We start from the raw sequence: 20,917 nt of genomic DNA on the forward strand, positions 1-20,917 counted from the left end.
GTAAGGCCAGATCGTGTATGTGGCACCGATCTAATGGACAATTACGCCTAGGGTAGTGCATCAGGCCATTTCAGAGATGTGGAAGCCTAGATTTTAGCCAACTTAAGTTTGAGAGTAGAATTGTATCGTTCCACTAGCCCTGCTGATTGTGGGTGGAAAGCAGCATGAAATGTCTGCTTAATTCCCAATCCTTTCAAGACATACTCAACAACTTGCCCAATGAAATGGGGTCCGTTATCACTCCACAAAAGTCGGCAAACACAAAATCTGGGGAAAACTCCTTTAAAAGCACCTTTGCTGTGGTAAGCTGTATTATCTTTCGTAGGGTACGCTTCTATCCACTTACTGAAGGCACATACCACTACTAGGACATACTTTAAGTTATTACAGCGTTCAAGCTGGATGTAATCCATTTGCAGAACCTCAAAAGGTGCAGTTGGTGTGGCAAACTCTCTTGTTGGAGTTCGTGTTCCCTTTCCAGGATAATACTGGAGACAAATCAAGCAAGACTGTACTATATTTTTAGCTGTGCCGGCAATTTCTGGATGATCCCAAACTTGCCTAAGCAACTTTGCTATTGAGGAAGCTCCAACATGTGCCATGTGAATCATAGGATGTAAATAGGCTGTGGGCAATCTCCATTTAGTCATGTCTTTATTTCTCCAACAGCCCTCATCATCCAATGTTCCCTCCTTAGACCATTGCTCTAGTTCATCAACAGAGGCAGATTGCTGCATATCCAGCACTTCTTGCCTGGCATCATGCTAACGTTCAGCCTGAGACTTAACCACATACATAGATGTAGTGCTTCGCTGCATTGCAGTCTCATGGGCTGTGTGAGCCGTAAAGACATTCCCTATCCTATTTTATCAGTCTCTTTCTTGTGTGCACTACACTAACAATCGCTATTTTCTTCGGATATGTCAAGGCAGTAAGGAGATTATGTACTAATTCTCCATGCACTATTTGTGTCCCATGTGATGTAAGGAAGCCTCTTTCTTTCCAGAGCAGCCCAAACCCGTGAGCCACTCCAAAGGCATAACGGCTATCGGTATAGATGTTAACAGACAAGTCAGTACTAAGTTCACACGCCCTCGTCAATGCTATCAGCTCAGCTGCCTGAGCTGACTTCTGTGGAATGCGAGCTGTCTCAACTACCGTCTGAAGCATTGTGATTGCATATGCAGCTGATGTTGTTTCATCCGGTAATTTCAAGCAGGACCCATCAACCCAGAATTCTCCATCAACATTTGAAAGAGGCATATCTTGGCTCTGTGCTCTTTTGATTAATGTATTGCATTAACTAGAGTGCCCCTTGTTTTGAATTACTGTACACTGGCTTTGTTGATTCTGGATATCTTGCAGGTCAACACGACCCTTTGTCTGTTCCTCAGTAAGGAATATACAGTCATGAGGCTCTTGCAACTGAGACTGAATAGATGGGGATGGCAATAGAGTAGCCGGATTAAGAGTCGAACATCTTTTCAAGGTGATATGAGGGGCCAAGAGTGTCAATTCATAACCTGTCAAGCGAGCACTAGTTAAATGCTGCGTTTTGGTCTGGTTCAAAAGGGCATCAACTGCATGGGGAACTAACACAAGCAATCTATGTGACAAGACTATCCCCTCACTCTGACGTATGGACACAGCTGCCGCTGCCACAGAGCGAAAACACCCAGGCAACGCACGTGCGACTGGATCGAGCACAGCTGAAAAATATGCACAAGGATGCTGCTTATCACCATGTGTCTGTACTAAAACTGAAAGTGCGCAACCATCCCTCTCGTGTACATAGAGTGTGAAGGCCTTGGTGTACTCTGTAGTGCCTAAAACTGGTGCAGAACCTAGAGCTTGACACAACTGTTGGAAAGCATTCTGACATTCAGTAGTCAATGGAAGGTGCATTGGAATGTCTTTAGTCAAAAGGGCCATCAAGGGTTTAACAATATGTGAAAAGCTAGGGATCCACTGCCTACAAAAAGAAGTAAGGCCGATCAATGCACGAACATTCTTCTGAGTACGGGGCACAGGCGTGTCTAAAATAGCTTGAAGGCGATCTGGTGTGAGTGCACGCCCCTCCTTAGACAGGAGGTGACCTAAATAGGTAACCTGCTGTCTACAATATTGCAATTTCTTCCTAAAAACCTTATGATGGTGAGAGGCAAGAAAGGAGAGTAATGACAATGTCACATTGGTCAGTGGTGTCTGCAGCCAACAAGATGTCATCAACATTTTGTATGAGAACTACCCCTTCTGGAACAGGGAAAGAATCAAGCTGTCTTTTCAATGCCTGGCTATAAATGCTAGGACTCTCAGTATACCCTTGTGGAGCTCTACAAAATCTGAAGGATCGATTATTCAAAGTGAAGCCGAAAAAATATCAGCTGTCAGGATGAATAGGTATGGGGAAAAAAAGTGTTCTTCAAATCAATCACAGAGAATGTAGTTGCAGTCGTAGGAACCATGGTAAGGAGTGTTGTGATGTCAGAGACTACCAGGTATTGGGGCACTACGATCTTATTAACTTCTCGTAAGTCAATGATAAACCTGTATATTTTAGTATCAGTGTCTTTTTTCAAGATGGGAAGGATAGGGCTATTGCAAATATTGTAAGGGATTTCTTCCACAACCCCTACTTCAATCAGATCTTGAACAATACGTATTAGTGCCTCTTCGCCTTCTCGAGAAATTTTATATTGAGGCAATGAAGCGCCCTCCTTCACTTGAATATGGACTGGTGGGATAACCATTTGACCCACATCAGTATCTGATGTAGCCCACAAAGTACTAGGTAGTGACACCAATGCAACATCTTCTCTAATGAGACTAGACCTCTCAGCCATGGGATAGTTATCATTCAAAATAACACGCACACCTTCTGGGGAACATTGTATCGGAGCACGAAAATGTTTGAGCATATCGAGACCCACAATATTATCCGGTGTGTTAGGGGAAAGCAAAAATGGACATGCAGCAGAGAATTTATCAACATGAAATGCAAGTGGTTGTGACAATGGGCTAAGGGAAGGTGACCCATCAAATCCTATCGATGTGATTGTTAAGCCAGACAGGGAAGCCCTAGGAACCAATTGTTTAGACGGGGCGCTACGGGTTTCTCCTGGTTCAACCAAAAACCGATCAGTAGAACCCAAAACGTGTGCGTTAACATAGGGACCCTTCTGATCTACTGGGACTTCAACTGATTCCGTACCCCATCCTAGGCATTCCTATACATAAGCAGAATCCTTCAAATCAGCGGTCAGGTCCGCTCCCCCGCCGCACCAGCGTTCCCTGCTGGTGCTCTGCCTGCTGCCCTCGCCGCTGCTGCTGTTGGAAGTTCGAGGCCCTCCTCCACCCGCAGGCTCCCGCCTGCGCCTCATCCCTGGTGGCCCAGTGGTGGGCGGTAAGTATCAAGTCTGACCTCTTCCTCTGTCCGTCTTTCTCTCTCCCGATTTCCCTCCTCCTGCTTGTCTGCTGCCCTTAATTGTATTCTGCCTTTGCCTTTGCTTGTTTCATTTCTCGTAAGCTTTTCTGCCTTTAGCCTGCCTGTCTGTTTCCTCCTAATTGTATTTTGCCTTTGCCTCTGCTCGTTTCATTTTTCGTAAGTTTTTCGGCCTTTAGCCTGCCTGTTTTTTCTTTCACTCTGTTCTTCAGTGCTGTTGGTCTTTTTTCAGTGCCCTTCTCCCCCCGCCCGCCCCCGCTCTCCTTTCCCGCCGCTGCCTCCCCTGCGGCCCCTCCCCCATCCGCCACCCGCCTCCCAGCTGCTGCTCCTCCCTCCCTCCACCCTTCATAATGCAGGCCGCTGCGCGGCGAGGGTGCGAACCTTGACCTGTTCTCAGGCCAGGTCCGCTCCCCCACCGCGCCAGTGTTCCCTGCTGGTGCTCTGCCTGCTGCCCTCGCCGCTGCTGCTGTTGGAAGTTCGAGGCCCTCCTCCACCCGCAGGCTCCCGTCTGCGCCTCATCCCTGGTGTCCCAGTGGTGGGCGGTAAGTATCAAGTCTGACCTCTTCCTCTGTCCGTCTTTCTCTCTCCCGATTTCCCTCCTCCTGCTTGTCTGCTGCCCTTAATTGTATTCTGCCTTTGCTCGTTTCATTTCTCGTAGGTTTTTCTGCCTTTAGCCTGCCTGTTTTTTCTCTCACTCTCTGTTCTTTAGTGCTGTTGGTCTTTTTTCAGCGCCCTTCTCCCCCCGCCTGCCCCCCGCTCTCCTTTCCCGCCGCTGCCTCCCCTGCGGCCCCGCCCCCATCCTCTCCCATTCGCCACCCGCCTCCCAGCTGCTGCTCCTCCCTCCCTTCTTAATGCAGGCCGCAGCGCAGCCGCGCCGCTGGCGCGTCAGAGGCAAGCCCGTCTGCGCCTGGACCGGGTCCAGCGCCAGGACCCCTGGCCCCCGACGATGCTAGCCCACACGACGGACTTATGACGCCGCCACCCTCAACGCACTCAAACCCGGCAGGAACCCCGCCTGCCACCGAGCCACCCCGAAACGCACCCACGGACCCTTCACCTGCCAAGCCTGCAATTTCACCTGCCTCCGGACCTGCACCCCACCTGAAAGGCCAGGCACCAGCAACATCTACCTCAAGTGCATCCTGCTCAACACCCGCTCCGTCCACAGACACGCCGTCGAACTCTGGAACCTGCTCGACACAACTTCACCAGACGTCGCCTTCCTCACGGGAACCTGGATGAACGCCGCCTCAGCCCCCGACATCGCCATAGCCATCCCGGACGGATACAAGATCACCCGGAGGGATCGCGCCAACCAGACCGGAGGAGGCATCGCCATCATCCACAGGAACACCATCCGCATCACGACCAACTCTGATGACACCCTCACCGCCGCCGAGCACCTTCACTTCCAGATACACACCGACCCCAAGACCACCCTCAGAGGCACTCTCATCTACAGACCCCCAGGACCACGCACACAATTCAGCGAAGCCATCGCAGACTTCATCCGCCCGCACGCCCTCACCTCCTCTGACTACATCCTCCTAGGGGACCTCAACTTCCACTTGGAGAACAACAATGACAGCAACACCACCACCCTGCTGGACAACCTCGCCAACCTCGGACTCAAGCAACTGGTGAACACCCCCACCCACTATGCCGGCCACACGCTTGACCCCGTCTTCTCCTCCAGCAAGCACATCTCCTTCAGCCACTCCACCGAACATCATTGGACTGATCACAGCTGCGTCCACTTCAACTTCAGGAGAACCCCGAACCACCACCACCCGCAACAGGCTCCCCGCAGGAGCTGGCACAAGATCACCGCTGACCAACTCACCACCTCCCTCAGCCAGAACCCTCCCGCTAGCGCAACAGACCCCAACGAAGCAGCCCGCAACTTCACACAGTGGCTCACCAACTGCGCCGACGACCTCGCTCCTCTGAAGAACCCACCCAGCAGACTCGGCAGCAAGAAAGCCTCGTGGTTCACCAACAAACTCAAAACATCCAAGAAAAACTGCTGCACCCTCGAAAAAGCCTGGCGCCACGACCAGACTACAGAAAACATGACAGCCCTCAAGAACGCCACCCGCATACACCACCAGCTGATCCGCACCACCAAAAGAACAACATTCAAAGAACGAATGGACAACAACAGCAAGGAACTCTTCAGCATCGTCAAAGAGCTCTCCAACCCCAGCGCTGGAAACAACCCCTCGCAAGACCTCTGCGCCTCACTCGCCTCATTCTTCCACCGCAAGATCACTGACATACACAACAGCTTCGGCGCACAGACCACGCACCCAACCACCGAACCAACGCCCCCCACCACCACCCTCTGCAACTGGACCCCGGTCAGCACCGAAGACACCACCCGCACGATGAACACCATCCACTCCGGATCCGCTGCCGACCCCTGCCCCCACCACGTCTTCAACAAGGCCGACTCCATCATCGCACCCCAACTCCGGGACATCATCAACATCTCCTTCACCACCGCCACCTTCCAGGAGAGCTGGAAGCATGCCGAGCTCAGCGCCCTCCTGAAGAAACCGACAGCGGACCCCACCGACCTCAAGAACTTCCGCCCCATCTCGCTCCTCCCTTTTCCTGCCAAAGTCATCGAGAAGACCGTCAACAAACAGCTCGCTGCCTTCCTCGAGACGAACGGATCCCTCGACCCCTCACAGTCCGGTTTCCGAGCCAACCACAGCACCGAGACCGCCCTCATCGCAGCCACCGACGACATCAGATCCCTGCTCGACAACGGGGAAACAGCTGCCCTCGTCCTCCTGGACCTCTCTGCAGCGTTCGACACAGTTTGCCACCGCACACTAATACAGCGCCTCAGCAACACCGGAATCCAAGAGAAGGCACTGGAGTGGATCATCTTGTTCCTCGCCAGAAGAACCCAGAGAGTTCGCCTCCCCCGTTCCGTTCTGCAGCCACCGAAGTCATCTGCGGCGTACCTCAAGGATCCTCGCTCAGCCCCACCCTCTTCAACGTCTACATGAGCCCCCTCGCGCCCATCGCATGCCAACACAACCTTAACATAATTTCCTTCGCCAATGACACCCAGCTGATCCTCTCCCTCACCAACGACACCGCCAGAGCCAGCCTACACGAAGGAATGAAAGACGTCGCCGAGTGGATGGAGAACAGCCGCCTGAAATTGAACTCCGACAAGACGACTCCTGGTGGCCCCCTGCCCTGGGCACCACCCCCAAGCCAACGGACCACGACCGAAACCTGGGCTTCATCCTGGACTCCTCCCTCTCGATGACCAAACAAGTCAACGCCGTCTCGTCATCCTGTTTCAACACCCTGCGCATGCTCCGAAAGATCTTTCGATGGATCCCCACCGAAACCAGGAAGACGGTCACCCAGGCACTCGTCACCAGCCGACTGGACTACGGGAACACCCTCTACGCGGGATCCACAGCCAAACTACAGAAAAGACTCCAGCCCATACAGAACGCCGCCGCACGACTCGTCCTGGACATCACCCGCCACAACCACATCTCCGCCCACCTGAGAGACCTGCACTGGCTCCCCGTCAGCAAGAGGGTCATGTTCAGACTCCTCACCCACGCACACAAGGCTCTTCACGACCTGGGCCCCAAGTACCTCAACAACCGCCTCACTTTCTACACGCCCACCCGCCAGCTGCGATCGGCCAGCCTCGCCCTCGCCACCGTTGCACGCATTCGCAGAGCCACCGCCGGAGGAAGATCCTTCTCCTACCTGGCGGCCAAGACATGGAACTCCCTCCCCATCCACCTACGGCTGACCCAGGACCATCTCTCCTTCAGGAAGCAACTCAAGACCTGGCTTTTCGAGCAGTAACGGACCCCTCCCCCCCAGCGCCTTGAGACCCTAGCGGGTGAGTAGCGCGCTTTATAAATTGTTTTGATTGATTGAATAATCGGACATTTGATATTGGTTACATCTCTAGTGCCTCAAACCTAGTGCGATTATCCATACCTCCCCTATTTCCTGAGTTCCCTGGGCGGCTTCTCATTTGTCCTCTACCACGCTGATACTGCTGACCTTGCAAATATGGACACTCCAAATGCCAATGTCCAATCTCCTTGCAATAGGCACACTGATCAGAAGACAAAGTAGCTTGAGGAAAAAGGGGAGCACTAGGGCGGTACATCGCACGTCCGCCTCTACCACTACCTCTATAAGATGGACCATTAACCTGAGCTAACATAACCTTTGTTTTTAAATCCTTAGCCTTTTTATCCTCGTTGCCCTTAGCTTCCAATTCCTGATGTTCATAATACTGAGCCATAGTCAAAAGAGAGACTGGCGAAGACTTAGTCCATGAATTCTCGCTGGCCTTTAGGCGACTAGCTATTCCTGGCAACACGTTCACGACAAATTTGTCGACGAACAGATGCCTGCCCATGTCATCTGTCAATGACTGGCCACTAAAGTCATGGAATGTCTCCTCAAAATGTGTAAAGAAATCAGAAACTGACTCATCTGGTTTCTGCTTACAAGACGCTAGCATAGTCCAATCTATCTTTTTAGGAGGTATGAAAGTTTTCAACTTAGTTATTATAGCCTTTAGGCGGTCTAATATTTCTTGTTGCGGTTTCTGTGCAGGTTCCCTTTCTGCATCTTTCCTCTCGATTTCCTTCCAAATATCTCCAAAAGCTGCATGATCATCTACTTTACGAATAGATCTCCACATATCAGGAGGTAAAATAAGCCCCCAAAACATGTCAATATCAGGCAAAGTCATAGTGCAAGAACTAATAGCTCCTTCAAATTCTTCATAAAAAGCAGCCGGATTTTTCCGCGGGTCAGGCAAAGCAGCTTTAAGAGCCATGACATCCGCTCTACTCCAAGGGGTATAGACCCAATTGTAAACAAAATATCCCTTCACATCAGTTGAATCTTTATCGTCATCTGTTCCCGCACCCCTAGGAGGGACATACAAAGGCGCAGCTTCACGCATTGGTTTTCCATGAACTACAATATCCTTATCTGTCCCTGGATCTCCATCCTGTGGCACGGGGGTCTGAACGGTTTGTTCAGCTGTAGCATCTGCCTTTTTCTCCTCTCGCAAATGGAATACATCAGTTCGTAGTTTAACCACACGTCTAATTGAATCGCCCACTTGGGAAGGGAGAAAAAGACCGTCACTCAATTTTGATCATTTTTTATATCAACAGGCTCTAATTCTTTGGAATGTTTCCTGAACCTTTCAATTACTTCTCCTGTAAACAACTCTGTAAAATATAACTGCTCTGACTCTGACTCCGGCCATTGCTGAACATTTACTATAAGATCTGGAGCAGAAGTGTCACCACGAGCTGCTTTTCGGGCAGTAGATCTAAGAGTGGCCGCACGATCAGCGGTCAGAAAGGAGCGAGTCTGTCGTTTAGCATCTGATTCTGTCTTTCCCTGATCTGAGAAAGATTTGTCATCATCAGAATCAACCTCGGGGGCAGAGGGAAAAGTATATGGAGGAGGAGAACGATCCAATAGAATTGAATCGTCTTGAGGTTTATTAAGTAGAGGATAAAGGGGTAAAGGGGGCTCCGGACTGGGTATTGGCCATTTACCTGTAAACGACGCTCCCTATCCTCTCTCTCTTTTATTTCCTTCATTTCTTTATTTTCCATCTCCAGCGCTTTCGCATAGATATTTTTTTGCTGTTCTTTTTCTGTTAAGGCTTGCTCTTTTCTCACTCTTTCACGCGCTTCTTTCTCCCACATTCGTACACAGACGAACATATCTTGTCTACTTTTGCACTTAAACACACATTGTTCCACATACTGAATTTTTCTAAGATCAAATGACCCATTTATTGGCCATTGCAAATCAGGATCCTTGCTGGTATATTTATTCCATAGTGCACTATACATTATGGAAGAAATACCGTTTTTAATGTACATATACCTATTTGGTGTCCTCTCAGGGGGAGCCGGCTGATTCTGTTCTAGATCCATATTGGTTTCTCCAAGAAAGCAACACATCCTACCAAGTGTGCTTGAAACAGGCATGCCAAAAATTTTATAGCATATACAATATTATAACTAAGAAGTACTTGACAGAATTTGTTCCGTTCAAGAATTCAAAAATTGGAGAAAAATCTCCTGATTACCTGACTATATAAATTGCAATTTATATATATACCCAAACAAATCCAAGATTTTGGTCAAACAAACAAGAAGTGTCGCATCAAACGACCTTACCAAACAAAAGTCTCCAGCCTCCATCTGCCAAGCTCTGAATCGACCAAACGGTCTCTGCACGACGAACGCCAGAAGGGATCTCAGTTGGGGACCGGCACCACCTGGAGGGTCAAAACGGGAAAATCAGAAAAGCACTTCGGTCTGCTAAGACAAGGGTCTCCTCATGCAGTGTACATCCTTAGCGAAATTCCAAACCTCCGCCGTGACGACTCCTTCGGGCATCCGAGTCACCGATGAGCCCCACGTGATGGGTGCCAATTTGTAGAGGTTGGCCTTACCAAGGCCTACCGGTGCAAGGGTTCGCCCTTCTTTGCGCACTAGTCCTTGGACCAACAAATGGAGATTGGCACAGAAGCTGTAATATCAAAACAATAGTTTATTAAAACCTCATGAGTGGAACTACATATATAAAGAACACTCAGGCAATGTATGAGGTAGTGCCAGGAGTACAGAAACCATGGGCCTTTTATACCACTTTGTAGCTGAGTAAGCATGAGAGCTCAAAAGGAGGGGGTACAAGTATACACAAGAATAGCTATTCACATATATGGAGTAACAGAAAATACTTAGTCAACAAAGTGGGAGGGGTGATCAATTTGCTGACATCTGTTGAAACAGCGTGACACTTGCATACTAGGACAGGTGCATTCAGCTACAGGCCTTTCTGAGCATGTGCAAGGCTCTGACTCAGTGCTGAAGAAGTTAACTGTAACAGATGACACAAGCAAAATACAAGGACAGGCAATAGTGAAGAGGGAGAAAGCACTTGGCTAACTAAAATGGCTGCCACAAACAAAATGGCATCAGCTCATGCTAACAGTGATCTCTGCCAACTTCCACGGGAGGGTGGAACACTTCTAGGGAACAATAGAGCAGGAAATGGCAGGGGACTTTCCCTACACTTTGAAAGGACTCATCGACACTCAGAGTCTGGTCCCCTACATAGGGATGCTTTAGAGGAGCCCTGCAATTCCCACTGTTATCTGTGGCTCCCTCATCACTCCATCTTATGTACCACTTTGGTTCAGGAAAAGAAAAAAAGAAAAGGCCAGTAGGCCTCTCTCACTGGCAGGTGGCAGGTAAACAGGCTTATCCTGCCCCTGTATCTAATGCTGCCACTAAGGTCGCTCTTCTACAACTCGGAGAACTGACAGTTATGCTTGGATAAAGGAGAGCACACTTGGTGTGCTCCTTCAGACCACAGAACCCCACTCAGGGTCTCATTCCATGTCTCAAGGAACTCTCAGTAAACAAGCATGGTTGTCATGTGTGCTGATGTGAAATTGAAAATAACCACCAGAAACTTGCATTTGGGAACTCAACTCAAGGTACACACTCTCCAGAGGCGTGCTGGAGACACTTTCTGTCCAAACAGTCCTCCTCCTGGGAAAGCAACAGAAGCAGCATTTATTGCTGTGTAAACAATCCAAAAATTGAAGCTTGTGTTTTGAAACCCTCTCTTTTCTTTTGGATGCAACTCAGCCTCCCATACTACTAAGAGCAATACAAGCATGTTTCTGTTTTTATTGGTGCGCCGTGCTTTACATTGACCTTCCAACTTCTCCTAAATCTTCCCCTGCACTTCCTCTGGCCATGCCAAGGAGTAAAAGGATACATTTTATGCAGGGGTCAAATATCTTGTGTACACCTTCCCCCCGCCTGGACACAAGTGCTATCACCCTGGTCACCATGTTTCCTTTTGCAGCATCCCAGGCTCACTGAATGGCAAGATGCTCGACAGCCACCTCACCTAGTTATAGGTATTTGGATCTCTCACAAGTTATTTGTTTTGTAATAGGGAAGAATCAGGAGATCAGTAAGTTTCTGTTTATATCAGACCGATACTTCTAACCACAGATTTCTCACATTTACAATATTCCCCAGGTGCCAGACTGGATCCGTAAACTTTTCAAAATGATACTCTCATGCGCTGCTAGGTGGTGCTGTGTAATGTGATAGAGCAGAGTTGCATATAAGCACCACCTCTGTTGGCCAACATCAGTTCCTTCCTTTTCATTCCTTCAAACTCCGATCCGGAGTTCCACTCCCTCTTTTGTCAGTATTGGATGACCTTTGATTCTCAAATTCCAATGTGCAAAGGAACAATGTCCCCACCTAAAACTGGTGTCAGTAATGGACCCATACAGGATGTGCTTTGGTATTTGTGCTCCAGACACAATTCCAAGCGGTGCGATCATGCATCTGAACGTGATCCGGTAACGAAAAGAGAAGCCAAACACAGGAAGAAGTCACAGACCTCACATAAGTCCCTCTTCTGCTTCAAGTTGAGGACGCGGACCCGCTCTTAAGGCTGATTCCGCAACAGGTCATCTTTGCAGTCAGACATCTGATAAGTCGAAGTCAAAATCAAAGAGAAACTATAAGAAGGCGAGCAGGGATTCAAAACCATCCCGCCATTCTCTATCTAAAGAGAAGTGCCAAGGACATAAAGGTGACACTTTAGCTCGCTTCCGATACCCGATTGAGGAGCTGCTTCCGCAATGACTCCATATTTGCCAAATTACTAGGGCCATCAGCAATGCTGCAGCAAGTTGAGGCCTTTAAGGAGGTCATGTGTATTTTTGGCACTCTTCCAACGATGGCTTTTGCACCTTTGAGCCACAGATCCGCAGGGGCATCCATTCGGGTTACCTGTCGTAATCTGCTCTCAGTACCATCTCAGCCACTTGAGCCCATCTCTGGTCGCACAGACTCTGGTGGGTGGTGCCAAACCCTGCAGGCGCCGGTCCCTCTTTCGTCGTCACTGGTACTGACGCTCACTGGCACAACAGGCGAGTCCAGTGCCCACTCCAATGTCAGACCCTGAGCCAAATAGGTCTTTACCACAACCAAGTTCCTGCTCTGACTCCACTCCAATGCACTCCGGTCCTGTACAGTCTCCTTTTGATAAAACACCTCCACTGCTACGGAACCATCCTCAGAGGCTCTATCATCTATTTGGTTTTGACTCTGACCAGAGTTTACAACCACCTGGAGATGACAGTGATGATGAACAGGATGATATACCTTCACATTATGAAGACCGTTTATACATGGATTTACAGGAGGCCAGTGGGCTTGCTACTCCTTCCCCCCCCATACAGGGTTGCTTTCCCCCCCTTGAGCCACTGATGGAAAAGAGTGCTTCCTTTTCTGTGGTAATTCAACATGCGGCGAGGTCCTGGACCGATCACTGCTTTCTGACAAACATTCTCATAGAAGTCCTGGAGTCTGGGTTTGCTTTTTCTGAACCCTTACTCCCATTCAATGATGCCCTAACTGACAATGATGGGCACTTGATCTAAGCCTTGCACTTGCCCACCAGTGAACAGGCAAGTGGCCAGATGACAGAGAGCCAGGCACAGCAACCCTGATTTTATTTTACAGCATACTCTTGAGAGTTTGGTGGTCCAAGCTTCCACAAGCAAGGTGAATTCTATATCATTCCACCATGACCCCCTGCAAAGCGAGTTGAAAATGACTGAGGCGTTCAGAACATGAATGTTCTCTTCGGCCAGCCTAGCCTTGAGGTCGGTGAATAGGGTTTGCCTACTAGGCCAGCATGCACACCCAGTGTGACATGGTCAGTAAGATCTTGCTGTCGGTCCTAGAAGAATTTAGGGCCTCCTTGGCTCAAGCCATTCAAGGTGGTCAGGATGCAGCCAAATATGTGATTTTTTTCTGACCTGGATTATATTAATTGTTTGGGACGACCAGTCAACACAAGTGTGGTGCTTGGTGATATGCGTGGATGTGAGCCACAGGTTTAATAGGAAATGTGTATGCAACATTTATGGTTGTCTTTAAATGGATCACGACTATTCTGCGAAAAATCTGATTATGCTTTAAAGAAAATCCACAGCACGCTCTTTGGGCCTCTTGACCCCTGTCAGACAGTGTCCTCATCAATTTTGGCCTTTCTGATGCTACTCTACAGGGTTGGCATACAGACAACAAAAGGCTTTCCACCCCCATTACAGTCACCCCGGTTATTTCGTGATGGGGATTCGGCAGGCGACACAAAGGATGCTGTGGGCATTATCTTACTGCAAGAGGTGCGAGCTCTTCAGCACAGCACCCATTGGGTGTTTACAAAACTAATGGCAGTGGTCTCTGTCTGTCTTCAAAACTTAAGGATACCAGTTTTCCCCTACTTCAATCACTAGCTTGACACAGTTAGTCGGGCACCACCTCCAGACTACAGCAAACCTCTTGACAGCATTGGAGTTTTCAATCCACTAGCTGAAGTTGCATCTGACTCCTTTCCTGAGGCTTTCTTTTATAGGAGCCGTCTTGGACATAGTGCAGTGCAGGACCCTCCCTTAGTTGCACTAATTCCAGGACATTTGGCCAATGGTCCAGATGTTTCAACCTCAGTCCCGGATCTCCGTGGGAGCATCCTTGAGGCTTCTTGAACGTTTATCCTCCTGCATCCTGCTCGTTGGCTGCTTCAGATGACATATACCAACTCTTTAGCGAAATCTGAATTTTCATTGGACCCAGCACCATAGAAACTTGTTGGACATCATCCAGGTTTCAGAGGAGACTGTACCAAGATTTGCAGAGGTGGCTGCTTGACACAATCTGACCAGTAGCAGACCCTTCTCCGTTCCAATATTGGGGCAACTCCCTGATCACAAACTACTTGGCGGGATCCTTGAACACCAGGGCAAACAAGCTCATCCTGCTGTACCTAGCATATCATGAATGGCATCTTTATTCAAAGGTGGCCCATGGAGTCTTCTGACAGTGGGGAGAACCATGGCTTGATCTCTGCCGCTGCAGAGAACTTGCATTGACAACACTTTTGTGACCTGAAGTTCCCCAAAAGCCTTTCACTCAGAGGCATTCTCAACCTAGAGTGGAGCTCGGGAGCTCTGTATGCCTTTCCATTTCTTTCACCTCCTGCTCAAGGTTCTGAAGATCCCGGAACGACCAGGCCCAAGTCATCCTAGTGTTTCCTGATGGAGCCAGGAGATTGTGGTACCTGGCATGCCTGCGTACAAGCATCTGCCTTCTGATCATGCTACTACATCAGGAGAATCTTGTGTCACATCGGCAGGGCAGGGTTCTTCACCCGAACCTACACAATCTGCATTTCCATGCGTGGAGACTGAGAAGTGGCAGTTCACCGCGTTTGGTTTGCTGCTTGCAGGTGTTGATGTCATCTGGCTTCCAGTTACCATTCCACAACGTGTATTTTCACAGGTGTTGGGAGAAATTTGTAGCCTGGTGTAAAGTTGTGCTTGCCAAACTGTTGGATATTTAATCATTTGAGTTATCTTTGGCCCAGCAAGATCTTGCAGTGGCCGCTATTAGGGTCTATTTGACAGTTCTTTAGCATATCTGCATGTACTAGTCCACCTGTCCTTGTTTAAATAACCTGTTGTGATGCAGTTTTTTTTTTTAAGGTTGACCCATATTTTCTCCCAAATTGTTTGTAATTCCATGGTGGGACCTTAATTTGGTCCTGACATTTTTGAGGTATACTCTCTTCGAGCCAATGAGCAGCTGCTTATTGCGTACTCTGACCCTAAAGACTTTTTCTCATTGAGATCAATATGACTCATAATGTGAGTGAGCTCAAGGCCTTGTTTGTGCAGCCACCTTACACCACCTTTTTTCTGTCAAACTGGTGCTGCAGACTTAGACCACCTTCTTGCCAAACGTTGTTGCTCCTTTTCACATTCGGCAATCCAAAACTCTCCTAGTATTCTCTGCCCCACCTCACCCCACTAAAGGGGAGAGGGTCTGTCAGCTGGACCCCAAAAGAGCGTAAAACCTTTACATCAATTGAACCAAAGACCATTGGCTGGATGGTCGGCTTTTTGTGGGGTTCTCTAGAGCAAAGAAAGGAAAGGCGGCACAGAAAAAGATAGTCCTCTGCTTTAAGATCGGCTACATACTGGGAAAAAAAACAGCCTACGGAAAGACTGAGCACCCATTCCACTAGGACTAAAGATGCCACCACTGCGTTTACCTGGGGTAGCACCTGTCCTTGACATCTGTCAGGCCACGACATTGTCATCAGTGCACAAGTTAACAAAGCTTACTGCTTATCAGCCAGTTCCAGGAGGAAGGGCATTTTGCCCATTCAATCCTGCAAAATGTCTTGGTCTGAGCCCACTCGACAGACCTTCCACCTTCGAGAGGTACTCCTTTGGTATTGATCCTAAATGTGAGGAATCTGCGGTTAGAAGTATACATCAGAAGAAGTTACTACCTTCGGTAATGCTCTTTCTTTTTGATACTCTATCTAACCACAGATTCCTCACTAGCCACTCACCTCCCCATTCTGTGAAGTGGTCTTTTAGTTTTATAAAGGTCTCAAATTAGAGATTTGCACACGGGTACCTTCAATTGTTTTGTGCTCCGTGCCCTTGTGTGCAGAAAGATTCAAGCAAGAAACTTGTGTCAGTGTCCATGTGTGTTGCTTTTATGCAGCGTAGCTCTGTATCTTCTGGGGTAAAAGGAAGCCAACGTGTAGTGGCATGGCTCCACCTAGCAGCAGGCCCGCGCATTGCTATAAAAGGTTTCCAGATCCAGTCTAACACCTGAGAAGTATTCTAAAGGTGAGCAATCTGCCGATAGACCATCCACTAGAAAGAGCGTTACCGATGGTAAGTAACTTGTTCTTTTCAGGTTTCTGGTCACCAGCACTTTTTTTTCAGATGAGCTGTTCACAAGTGCAGCAGATTTCTGGTTCCAGGAGCAACTTTTGCCCCTTTAGATGGTACGGTGCTGTGTGGACCTTTTATGAGTCGATATTTCCTTCCTAGCTGTGAAATCTTCAAAGGGACTGCATGTGATGTTTGTCTTTACCCTTATACGAGGTGAGGGTGTGAAATTAGACTGCTATTGACATCACACACTGGTGTGTGATGGTCTGCATGGATGGATCTTATGATGTCTGTTGAAGGTGATCCTTGTTGATTGATGAAGGCAGATTCTTAAAAACAGCCAGGTGTAGGGAAATTCCTCTTTTTGCATGATCACCCCTACGATGGTCTGCATTGCTGGTTGTTATGATGGTTATTAAAGGGTGATCCTTGTAGGTCATGAAGGCATATTCTTGAGAATATATGCCTGTGCGACTTGAGGTTAGTGTGCGGCGGCGCACTAGTTAGTTATGATATTCAAGTTCCGTGCTATTGGGACAGAGCACGAGTCGAGCCTGCATGCCAAAACCTTGCCACTGAGCATGCTTATAATTATTGCTGACCACGAGTAAAAGAAGGTGTGCATTCTATCACGTTGTTTTGATATTACTGTTTCCTGTCCCTTAAATCGTCTGCACCCTGAATTGAATTGGATAAAACAGAACACAAAAAGTAAAACACCATCTCGGAAACTATTGGGCAACACTGAAAAAAATTAAAAAAATAAACTTACCTTCTCCTTCGCCGGACCCCTGCCGCATGGCTCTCCCCTGCTTGCTGGCAGCACTGGAAGCACCCAGGCTTCCGGACTCTCCCAGCCAATCACAACGCTGCCTGTGCAGCATAGTGATTGGTCTGAGCAGCCTGTTTGGCCGCTCATATTTTAACAAAATGGGGTGACCCTGTGTCCCTAGGAACCTGGGTATTTGATATATAAAGAACAATGGTTCCCTTGGGTAGAAACAATGCGTATTGCGGTTAGCCGTAGTTACTTCAGCATAACATATGATACATTTCTGAAAGCCAGAACATTTCTTAAGCAAATGGGGGAAGGTACAAGAACACAGAAAAAGGGTTTTTCATTAATTTATGTATCAGAATTGATAGCATTCGTTATGCTAACAAAATTACATACAACAAAAATACATTGCAGAATTTTTGCACTTCAAAATTCCTACAGTGATACACAATGGTGAGATAGTAGTGCTCAGTGGTGATATAGATACACAGTGCAGTGAGGTGGTAGTGGGGGGATGCGGGTTGTTTTGGAGGGCCAAATTCAAGAGGCAGTGACAAGTACGTTAAACAAATTATATAGTCGATAGCGACTATGTCCTGCAATCTGTGCCAAAATAGATCGTCGACGTTTCAACCCTATGGGCGCTTGGTGGAGTGTCACAAGCGGGTCTTCATTAGGACTGTGGAGGAGGAGAGGCCGCCCTAGAATTTCATGGGCAGTCAAGGCAATATTGAAGGGGTTGGTTTATTCCAGCAACATGTCAACTGTGATATAAATTGCACAGAAGATCAAAAAATGATTGTATTCTGGTAAAACGGAGTCCTCACGAAACACTGCTTTCTGTTTGGCCGCTCAGGCAGTGCCTGGGGAGGCTGGGCATGTTCTCCACGGGGCTGTGCAACACAGCCCAATGCAGAACATGCCAAGTGCGCATGATGGTTTGGCCCTGACAAGCTGTCATGAGCACGTAGGGAGGGACTGCAAACCATTGCTGCTCCCTCTGCGGCGAGCAAGCCCCGCCAGACCTGGCTGAAGCAAGTAAAAATAAAATGATTATATCTTCTTGTTATTATCATGTTATTTTTATTTTGTACTGCTCAAGGAGCAGAGGATCCGCCACTGTAAATAAGTTTTAATGGTTAACTCAAGTTTATGGCCATGAGATCATTTTTGGTCACTGATGTATCTATTTTTACACTACAGCTACCTCGGACGAAGGAATTTCTGCCCGAAATGCATTGGGTCAATATCTGTATGGTCACCCAGGATGAGATGTGAATGCTAACGTGCTGTAGAAAAAAGCCTGGATGAGCATTTCTTTAACATTCAAAGTTTGCAGTCACACTGCTTCTAAGTGAAATTTGAAAGTACTAAAGAATATTGGATTACTTGGATAAAAATTGGATTCTTGTTTCTTGATTGCTGCGGCTAATGCCTTTATGGCTGTGCGGCTTGAGGTTGGTGTGTGACGGCGCACCTGTTAGTTATGATATTCAAGTTCCGTGCTACTGGGAGAGAGCATGAGTCGAGCCTGCAAGCCAATACTTTGCCACTGAGCATGCTTCTAATTATTGCTGACCACGAGTAAAAGAAGGTTTGCATTCTATCACGTTGTTTTGAGATTCTTGAACAGCCAGGTGTAAGGAAATGCCTCTTTTTGCATGATCACCCACAAGTATTTGGATTGATGCTGCTGGCTTTTCAACTCAAAGGTGTACTGAGTTCTGCCAAACAGGCCTCAGTGCCAGTTCTCTGACCCTTTAAAAGTGTATGTCTAATTGGCTCACCCACAATTGGCATAAGTTAACTTACTTATAGGTCACTAGTATATGGTACCAGTGGCCATGCAGGTGGGAGGTGTGAAAGACTCTCGGGAAGGAACACAAAGGGTCTGCCGTTGAAGAGATTTTAACCTCCTATAGGCGGGATGGCCAAATAGGGTGTGAGCCCAAGAGGCAAGCTTCAAAAGGGAAGCCGCCTTTGAAGGGCAAATGGAACACACACAAAGGGGCTGCTCTATTGTATTAGCAGACAGGCTGGCATCGTGAACAGCAAGGGGGGAATCAGTTGCTGTCTTTTCCATGGGTGTGTAGCCCCTGTGGGATGGGCTAGCAAGCTCCACACACCAATAGAAGTGTTCTGACATGTTGGGAGTGGGCAGAATGGTGAATTTTGGTGTAGGTTAGATGACACACTGTCATCAATACACAGGAGGGGACCTTGTAGCTCATTGGCTAGTAGTCGTCGCATCCCCTAAAGTCAAGAACTGGGCATAAAAGTAGCACACCAGGCACCCCTAACTCAGATCACATCTGAACTGGAAAGAGGACCAAAGAAGACTGCCCTGCTGTTCCTGCACCCAGCAAAGAGGGGCTACACCAAAGACTGGACTGTGCCACTAGCAAAGGGAGAATTGTGTCTGTGGTGCCCTGTTTGAGTAAAAGTCATCCTAGAGCCCCAGACAGAGAAGGTGACTCCAAGAGACAGTTGGCTGGCTGACTCCCTGTCACAGCCACAGGGCAGCCATAAAAGCCAAAGAAGCCTGTTTTGGTGAGTTAGTAGCCAAGAACGCCTGACCCTTGAATTGCAGGCATGAGAGACTAAGTTCCGACACTCAAAATTTGCACCCGAGTCTGCTGGACCTGGGAGAGTCGTAGAGTCTAGTTTGGTCACCCAGCACAGAAGTTACTGCAAGCTAAAGGGTTTACTGGTTTTGCTGTTACTGGAGACCAGTAGACTAGTGGCAACATGTTTTTGACTGAATTTCACCCAGACTTTGAAGGACATCGACCTCTGAGACCAAATCACCCCCACCATGTTTGTGGAGGGGGGGGTGGCCACAGGAAGACCCCCAACACCAGCTCAACATCCTCTGCATCCTTAGGCATCTTCAAGATCCTGTATCCCTTGCATCAGAACTACTCCATTGATTCCTATGGCAATCAGCCCTCCTAACCTTTACATGCGGCAACCGGTCAACAGCACTGGGCTACTGTTACTTGACTCAGCACTAACATTAAAAAAATAATAAATAAACAGGCAAGCCCTTATTTAAACGTTAATTGAAGTTAAAGGAAGGAACTAGGTTATCCTGCACAGTTTAACTTTAGGAAGACCTTCATTTTTAAAGACCCCTTGCAGTAAAAGTCTAATATTATGCTAAAAATCTTTTCAAAAAGTGTACGTTGTTAACATGCGGAATGGTGTCACCTTAGTTCATCAGATTATGTCAGTGCATGGAGAAGTATTTTTTTGTTATTATTTTTTAAGTGATAGTTTTCAAACATGAATTTTCTAAATAGTCATTCATCCCTAACAACAATGGCAATAGTGAACTAAGAGGTAAGTCAGTTGTTATGTGCACTCTTTGCGTGGCCTAGGTTCCTATCATACATGAACAACATTATAGTTTATTAAATCAAACGCAGGAGAAGGTTTTGTACAGTGTTCATGCTGAAATCCTTTATTTCAAGGTTCGCTCATATCTGATTATGAAGAAAAAGAAGGGAAAGGGATAAAAACAAATGCCTTGGATCACGCAATTTGGTAAAGTGGGGAAGCCGGGATTAATCTTAGGTTTTCTGGTTTCACATTGTGCAATTCAGCCATTAGATGTACATGCTTTGCTTTCCCTATACCCAGCTTAATGCCCCCACCACATGGTAACTGTTCTATTGGACTTGTTGGGCCCTGTGAGTGGCTCCCTGCCGAAGTTGGTCGCCACAAGAGTGCCCTCACTGCCTTTTTTCAAGCTACATGTTGTCGCTAACCCTCAACCGTGAGTTGTTGTAGATTACAATGATTCATTGTGCTAAGTGAAAAGCTGTGATTTACTATTTCTTTATAAATTCATACCTCT

The sequence above is a fragment of the Triturus cristatus genome, chromosome 4_2 (genome assembly GCF_964204655.1).
Source record: "Triturus cristatus chromosome 4_2, aTriCri1.1, whole genome shotgun sequence".
NCBI classification, from domain to species: Eukaryota; Metazoa; Chordata; class Amphibia; order Caudata; family Salamandridae; genus Triturus; species Triturus cristatus.